The sequence below is a fragment of the Microtus ochrogaster genome, unplaced genomic scaffold (genome assembly GCF_000317375.1).
Source record: "Microtus ochrogaster isolate Prairie Vole_2 unplaced genomic scaffold, MicOch1.0 UNK95, whole genome shotgun sequence".
Classification (NCBI taxonomy): domain Eukaryota; kingdom Metazoa; phylum Chordata; class Mammalia; order Rodentia; family Cricetidae; genus Microtus; species Microtus ochrogaster.
In genome coordinates, this window is record NW_004949193.1 from 841,629 (window position 1) to 851,289 (window position 9,661).

Sequence of the window (9,661 nt, forward strand, 5' to 3'; positions counted from 1 at the left end):
TGAATTTGTAAATATTTACAAAATATCCTTAACCATCTCATATTTTATAAGCTTCAATACTGTTTTTTAACCAAGAATAGAAGTAGGAAAAGATAAATAAGTCTATGCAAAAATATAATTTCAATAATTCTCTCTTACACCCAAAATTCAAAGTCAAACAATTTTGTGATGATCAAGAATAGCGACTCGAAAATGTATAGATAGCATTTCCTATTAGCTAGAAGTAATATATTAATATTTTCATGTTGTATCATTAATGGAAGAAATTGCTTGTAATCATAATTTATATTAAACTGATTATTCAAACTTCAGTAAATCTCCAAACGGATAAACTTTGAAAAACTTTAGAGAGTACATATGTTATTCCAAAGGGAAGCAAGCAGAAAAATATTTTTCAAAACCAACTTACATGATTGTTCTTGGTAGTTATTACACCAACTAGACACAAACCAGGGTAATCTGGGAAGAAGGAATCTTAATCAAAAAAATGTGTCCTTAAGATTAAACTTCTGGTAGGGCCAGATCACTGTGAGGCGTACCACTCTTGAACTGATGATCCCTAGTTCTGTAACAAGGTAGACTAATCAAGCTATTAGCAAGATTATTTCAGTTCTTACCTCTATATTCAAGTTGTAGCTCTTGCATTAACTTCTCTCTGTTATGGATGGTGATAGGAACATGTTAAGCAGAAGTAAACCCTTTCCTCCCCAAGCTGCTTCTGGTCATGATGTTTATACAACAAAAGAAACTCTAACTAACACAAAAATAATTTATTTATACTTTCTTTTGTGCTCTCTTCTGCTTTCATGAGTATTGTTGTACGACTACTTTGCTAATGTTATAAGATTTTGGGTTTGTATTTAAATATTTTTGCTATAGCATACTTTCAAAATTAATAACTTGCAGATTTTTGTACTGTCTTGTATTTTAACTTTATTAAAAATAAGTCAGTTAATACTGTTCAATTCATTACTTTAAAATACTAAATATTTTATCATTTAGAAAGCATTATTACACCATCTCACAAAATAAACAAAAACTAAAAATAATTGCACTCAAATTTTATTAGTAAATTTTAATTTCATAATAGATCACAACATTCATATGTTTTCTTAAAAAGGAGTATTTTATTCTTTTTTTGTAAGGATAACATTCAGTTAAGCAATTAAATTAGTACAGCAATCTTTTATTCTTTATAGATAAATGTAACTTTACTCTGTACCAAGTCAGTATAAGAAAAGTTGACAACACAATTTTATTAATTCATTAATTAGTTCACCACACACATGATGAATGCTTTCCAAGGGCCATCCAAAATGCTAGTAACCATGGGTACCAGAATGAAAATTTGGATTAAACTGTCAGTTTGTATTTTTCTCCAATTACTTTTATTGAGACCTAGAACCACATGTAAGAGAAATGTAAGATTAAAAGTAAAGAGCCACAAGCTGGCAGGATGAATAAGACATAAAATATTCAAAGTACAAATCGCATTATAGCCACTAGGAAATAGGCAAATAGCATAGAACAGAGGACAAGCTATGAAGGACCTCATAGGCCAGATATAACATTTAAATTTTGTATGTATATTATTCCCTGAAATTCTGTTATCCTAGTGAAATTATTTATCATAAAGAAACACGGCCCACTAAAGTGAGGAAGGAGGTAAAATGAGTTCACAGTCATTGATGATGCTGAAGGTGTCTGTGTGCAGCACCAGAAGTAGAGGTGTGACAGTTGTCAGAAGGAGCAGGTGTCTCCACCTAGACTATAATAGCAGAATATAAAGGTCTTTTGTTCTTTACAATAGCTGTCTGATTAGTGTTACAAGATGCATACAAAATGGAAGCATCATTTGTGACAATTTCAAAGCATCATTTTACAGAATATTTCTTACTTTAAAAAGGTGTAAATGAACCTTTCCCAGAGAGAGAGGTGAGAGTTAGCACCTTATTCAACTTATGAAACTTATTATCACCAACAGTGAGACAATCACACATTATGTACTGCCTGACAGAGTACAGAATAATTGTTTATGGGGTGATTGTAACTCTGTCAAAAATCAATGTATTCCCTACAGCAATGCAGTGGCTAAAATAGTCTAGAGGTATAAACTGCCCAATGACAAGGAAGGTGCGTGTGTGGAAATAGAAATTTATTCTGATATCTAGTAAGTTAATGACAAATATATACATGATTTTTTATTTGTGTGTGTTTCTGTGTGTGTGCTCATTTATACTGTGGCACGTGTACTGAGGTAAGACAACATTTTAGTTTGCTCTATCATTCTACATTGTACAAGGATTCTGAGCACCAAACTCAGGTAGCAATATTTGAAAGTGAGTGTTTATTTATCTTTCTTCTGTCTCTCAATAGATGATTTTTAGTGAATGTGAAGTTACTGTAGAAGAGAGAGTGTATCATTGAAATTATATGAGAAACATAAATATGGAAAACTTGGCCCTTTTAGGCAATTTCTGGTGAATTACATAGTATTTTGTGACACTCTTTCTAGGGAGACATGACAAATACATTTATTCATGCTAGGTCAATGAATCAAAGTATGGATACTATCAAAATCAACTTCAGTTTTACCAGGGTCACTTGTAGGAGTAGTAGTGAGGAATTTCTTTCAAAAGCAGAAATGACTCAGGTGCCCTGAATCACCAATCATGTGTAGCAGCTCAAGAAACATAAAACCCAAAGGCAGATCAATAATTTTGTGAGTGTTCTTTCTATGTGGCTAAGTTGGTTTAAACTTCTTAAAGGAAGCTAGGCTGTTCCTTGCTTCTTTCAGGCTGTTTTGTTGATCTGCTTCTTCCAGAAAGCTCACTGGTGTAAGAGTTTCTTTCAGTAGTTTTTACAACTATGTATGCTTGTGAAGGGCACTAGTGATTCTGCTCAATTTGGATGACTTCATGAAGCAAGTTGAGTTTTCTACATCTCAAGTTTAATGAGTTGCCCTTTAATATTGATCATTTCACCTGCCCTTAGGATGTCCTGTAATTTTATCTAGCTATAAACATCTCATGTCTTCAAAGCCTACTCAGCCCCAATGCATGACTAGTCAGGAAATCTTCTGTTTTAACTATGAACAGTCTGTCTTAAAATAACCTGTTTTTCATCTTCCCTCTAACAACATAAGTCTTACAAAGCTTCATTACAAAATGGGGTATTTTAATCTAAAAAATTGCTATATAATGTTTGGATGATATATACCACTGTGAGTTCCAAAAATAACTCAACAAAATATGGAACCTCTTATTTTACAAATATGAAACATTTATCTGCTCATCAAACAAACTTGATCTGAGAACTGTGAACTTCATTTTCTGATTACCTGGTCTACAAGAGCTAGCTCCAAGACAGATTCCAAAACTGCAGAGAAACCAAGTCCTAAAAAAACAAACAGACAAAAAATCCTCCAGAAAAGTAGTCAATACTTCTTACTGGTGAGCCAACCCTCCTAGACCTACAGCGTTCTATTCATGTACATGTATGTTTTAAACACTAGGAATGTGTCTCAGAATTCTAACAAATTTCATATATATATATATACATATATATACTGTACTACTGAAGAAAACTACTACACTACACACACATTTCCAGATCCAAGTTCATTTCTGTAGACAAAACTCATGGATTGCAATCTGAGTGGTGTATAAATGGAATTTCATAGAAACCAGATTCCAAATGAAGACAAACATATTTGAGCAACTCTAAGGAAGGTACTAATTAAAGGATACCTAATATTTAATAATTAGTCTCAAAACATTTCTGTAAGTTTACTAGTTGCGGGAAAGAGATTTAAGAGGACTATTTACAGTAGCACCATGTTGAAAGCTTCCATTGCATAGCTATGTTTTTGCTTTCTGAGGTTAGACAGGGTCCATGCCATATCCCAAAAGACCATAGTGGAATCAACTTCCAGTAATCTGTAGTAAGGAGGGTGCTTGTTTGTTTCCTGGCTGCCCAGTATCTCAGATCCAAAATAATCACAAAGAATCTATATTATTGTAAACACTGTTTAGCCCATTATTAGCTCTATCTTCTTTTTGTCTAACTCTGTTTTTAATCCATTTAGTGTAAATTGGGATTTTGCCTGTATGTATGTCTGTGTGAAGGTGTCATATTCCCTGAAACTGGAGTTACAGGCAGTCATGAGCTGCCATGTGGGTGCTGGGAATTGAACCTGGGTCCTTTGGAAGAGCAGCCATTGCTCTTAAACTCTGAGCCATCTCTCCAGCCCTAACTCTTACACATTAATTTAATCCATTTCTATTAGTCTGTGTATTGCCACAAGGCTGTGGCTTGAGGGGGTACAGTTCTCAGCATCTGGCTTCAGAGGGGATATATTATTTCTCACTAAGTCTTCTCTCTTTCTTCCAGCATTCAGATCAGTTTCCCCCACCTAGCTATATTCCCTGAGCAGGCCCAAGACAGTTTCTTTTATTAACCAATGGTATTCACAGCATACAGAGAGGATTCCACATCATTTATCTACTGAAACAAGCATATAATGTCTTCATTATTGAACTTCTTATTTTCTATTTTTCTGTCCCTTTCCATTATAGTTACCCTGGATTCATCTCTGAATCCTTGAGCATGATGATTTTTGTAATTGATGCTAAATTTAATCTCACCTGATTTTAAATAACAGCAAAATGGCATAAATCACACATTAGAAAACTCAGTATATTATTTATTAATTGTTGTACATTTGAAACAAGTATAAAATAATTCTATAATAAATGGAGTAATGTAAGTAATAGCGACTTTACATTACAAATACAAAAATCATAGAATACACACATCATGAAACTGTAGATTTTACAGTTTTAGATTTCAACCTAACATATATTTACTAATATCATATAGAGAATATGCATATTAGATTATATTTTTTTAAACTGATACACCCCTGGGGTTTTTTAGTATATGAAATTTGTTTACTGTTTCTTTTGTTCTTTATTTACATTTAGCAATTATGGTAAACGTCATTATTATAAAGAATGAAATTTCTTAAAATAACCTCAAGTTGTATCTAGGACATAAATAAAGAAATTCTGTTATTCAAGATAGAAACACCAACAGAAATAGAATACAAGATTTTGACAACAATTAAGTTCTTTTCATGGACCCAAAGTGTCATTTGATATTTGAGTGCCAGTATATGATACAGAATGACTTTCTTCGATCAAATTTTCCAAGCAATATTTATGATTTTTAGGAAGAAATATTTTCAGCAGTTCCATCAGCAACTCAGTCTAAGCACATGGACAGATCTTATAGGGTATACAAGCATGAGTGTGTTTCATAATCATTCCTAGAAAATGATGTAAATCTCAGTTATATTGAATGATGTACTAAGTACTTTCTTCATATCAATTAATTTTACTACATTGTCAACCACTCTCAAAATTCCTAACAAAGTAATGAATAAGACATACCTATATATTCTTGTACTATAATATTGATTCAAGGGACTTACCAGTACTAACAGTCAGAACACTCTTATTGATTGTCCAATGCAGAATGACCAGCTCCAAACCTTATATTCCCTAGCAATAATACAGGATAAAGTAAGTTCTATTGCTATAGTTGTGAATAGGCATACATATTTTGCATGTAATTAGAAGGTATACAGCAATAACATGTAATTATAACCCATATTGGTATAATATAAGAATTATATTCAATACAAAATATACTATCAACTTGAGAGTAGGGGAGGACATGAGGATAGTTGGGGAATGTTTATTCAGAAGGAGCCAGAGGGAGAAAAGTAGGAGAGCCATTGTATTTCAATTAAAAACTTGAAAACAAAGCCAAGCAATATCAAAAGTATTAGCTTCCACTGAAAGAGCTAGGGATAACATAAAAGAGCCTCAACTATGAGTTTGGAAGATGTATAAATACATTCTTAATAATATTATACATACACCTAAAAAGAAATAGTAAGAGAATATTGAAAATAAAGTCCTAATTTGTGTCTATTGAAATCAGAGGCTCTGCAGGAACTCTTACTAAACCCTAAATCCAGTAAATTCTACTAGCAGATGTATATTCTTACCTGAGTCCTTGATCCTTAACATTAACTTTTCTGAATGCCTAGCAATGGTTGAAATCAATCTAGTTTTACTCCAAAAATATTTACTAGAATTTACTCAACTACATAAATAATGCTGACATGACTTAGCCCACTGGCTCACACTGCTGAATTTAAGTGACAATGACAGGGAAGGAACTCCATTGAGAGAACCTTCTCCAGAGTACATCCAAACATCTACTTCATGGCTACCTAAAAATGCACATACTCCACAACTTTTAAACTGGATGACAAAATATGAAAAATAGTCCCCATTTTATTCAGAAGGTGAAAAAACATGATATAATCTATTTACCTACTACTTATCTTGGACAGTATACTTTGTGTCTCTCTTGAAGATAAACATCTCCCAGCCATCAAAGACAAGAAGATAGTAGATATTAAATATATGATATTTGATACAAATGATTCAGTTGATTAGATCTACTCTAGAAGTCATAAGCAAATTGAGATACCTGGATGGGGCATCATCATCATCTTTGAATATTTTTAATCTTGGTAACAGCACTGAAACTACTAGTATACACACAGACATATGGGTATTATACTATCTATATTCAATCACACACATGTGCATGGATGTCTATAGCTATATTATCAGATGAACATACAACTTTTTAAAAAAAATGTTTTTCTTAAGCTATAATAAATGAGGACATAATGAGACTATGCATATAGAGTAGTAACCTCCAAGGCATTTCCACTACTCTATTTTTGCTATTGCCTGTCAAAATTGGCACATGTTAGGAAATTTAGAGGTGACATTATGCTTTAAATATGTCACAAATAAATTGTGGCTAATGAATCAAATCTAGTTCTGTGATCTATTGGAGAACATCTCATTGGCCACACTCACTTAAGTAGGAATTTAGTTTTCTTTATCTATATTCCAAATGGCAGAACCAAGCAAATCTGATAAAATGCATGTGGAAGAGGTACAATTAAAAATTGAAGAGAGATTTGCATTAAATATTTACATAGAATTCTACTTGGCCTAGCAACTATTGATTTCTTTAAGTAAACTAAAGAGAAATTTGCTCTTTCATTCAGCCTAGTAGCCAAATTTTTAGTTATTGAACTTTGGAAAGATTGTCAAATAATTGTAAAAATAATTTTGCAGGTTTTTTACCCTCCATCTTCTTAAGGAAAATATGTTTTCAAATTCATTAGTGAATATTCAGATCTAGAATTTCTTCTTAGTTTTTGAATTCTTGTACATTATCCTGAGTGCATTATTTTAAGAAATTTGAGAGTAAAAAAGATAATTTATATATAACAGTTTACTGAACTTGTATTTGTATTAATATTTTAATTTTACATATAATAGCTCAGTTTCCAGAGAAATTGGTTCCCAATGAACACTTACTAATCTTTGTTTGCATGCCTACTGAAGTCAGGGTATTTGTTTTGTTTTGGTAGGTTTCTGGTAGGCCATAATATTTAAAATGTTGAATCAACCAAATGTTAAACAGCAAGCAGTTTTAACACAGTGTTAAACATCTGTATGTTTTATTGTCATCGGTTAATAAAAAGCTGCTTTGTCCAGTGTCTAAACAGAACAAAGACAGGTAGAAAATACAGAGATGTAGAAAGAGACTAGGCAGAGTCAAGGAGATGCCATGTAGCTGCTGGAAAAATAAGATGTGAGCTTGGAAACTTCCTGGTAAACCACAACCTCATGGCAATACACTGATTAATAGAGATGGGTTAATTTAAGATATAAGAGCTAGCTAGCAATATGCCTAAATGATTGGACAAGCTGTGTTTTAATTAATACAGTTTCTGTGTGATTATTTTGAGTCTGGATGACCAAAAATGAATGAGCAGTCTTTGTGCACAAGGGGAAGAATATAAAAGCACATTTCATGTTAGTTAAAGTCTAAGTGTGAAAAATACAGACTGCAGCTCATGAAAATGACTATTAGTCCCAAATTGGAAAGAAAACACACAGATTTGTGATGTATTTCTAGTCCTTTCCCCCTCATCCAAAAAAATTTAATATATGCTCTTCAAGTGAAAAAGAACTGATAATATCAAACAGCAAGAACTTATATTCATTTTTCTAGTTTTGATAGAGAAATGTGTTTTCTGCCATAATTTGTATGAAAAACAAAATGAACTGAGATTTATAAGTGTTATACAAAACAGCAGTTAAAATATGTAAGATAAAGTGATTAAAAAACCATGTAACCTATCTAATATTTTTAATGTGAATTACTGGTTTATCTATGTGTTTATTTAGTGTGTAATGTCTACATATGCATGTGCATTACATCACCTGTGTGTCCATTAGTGAGAACTGGAGTTAGTTACATTCTTCCAACCTCTTGACCTATGAATCAGGTCATCAGGCTTTAGACCCAGTGCTTTTGCTAGCTGATCCATCCTACAGGACCATCTATTATCAAACATACATAAAATTGCTTGGTTGTTAATTATATTATGAATGAAAGAGATGTGGAAACATTAGACGTTTATCATAAAATAGCACTCTGCTATTTGGTTTATTTTCATACATCCTTAATAAGCTTTCTATTAAGAAAAAGAGCCCATAGTTTCCAAGACTCTGAAAAAAAAACTTAAGATGATAATTTCCAAGCTATGAAAGTTTTATAAATAATTCTCAGCTACCTGCTTCTCCTTCAAGAACAATGCTTTGAGAAGACTTTTACAATCGATGAAAATGAAAGAAAACTAGGGTTTTAGTCAGATGACATTTGAGCTTAATACATTTTAAATTTCATTCCTATCATGTTTTTTTTTCTCATTTATGCTATTTCAGGAGTTTTCCCAACAAAGTTTTGTTGGTTCTGACTTAATTTTTAAACTCAAACATCATATTTGCTGAAAAGACATGTAGACTTAATCCAGAGTTACCTTGTGGGTATTGTCTATATTAACTTAAAAAAAACATACTAAATGGCAATCAATCAATAAATATATAATAAGATATATTCAAAAAAAATTTCCTAGGATATCAGTTACATTTTCAAAGAATAGTTCCAAGTTTTTGATACCAGAAATGTATATAAAGATATTTCCATGGTGTTTTAATTTTTTATACATTTAGTGTGAATATAACAAAACCTTTTAATAAACCAATTTCTTTAAATCTGAATTCATGTATTTTTCTGTGTGGATGATTGATGTGTTTGTGAAAACATATGTCACAGCTACAGTTGGAGGTTAGAGATAGCGTTGTGGGGTCTCTGCTTCACCATTGTGTTCCAGGGACTGAGCATATATTCTTAAGACTTGATGACAAGCATTATCACTCTTTGAGACATCTTTGTCTGTCCAAATTAGATTGTTTTAAAGAAACAATATTTCTGTGAATAGTAGTGTTTTTAAAATCATTGATTTGTTATCATAGTGGTATAAAAAAGTTATATGACAGGAGTAACATACAGGGATGCTTATAAATTACTAATCTTTGTATACAATGAATGCACATCCTGTATATAATATGATTTTTATAATTAGGAAGTTAAATAAAAAGAAAAGAATTCCTGAGAACATCCATTTTATTCTTAATCCAAAGTTAAGGTT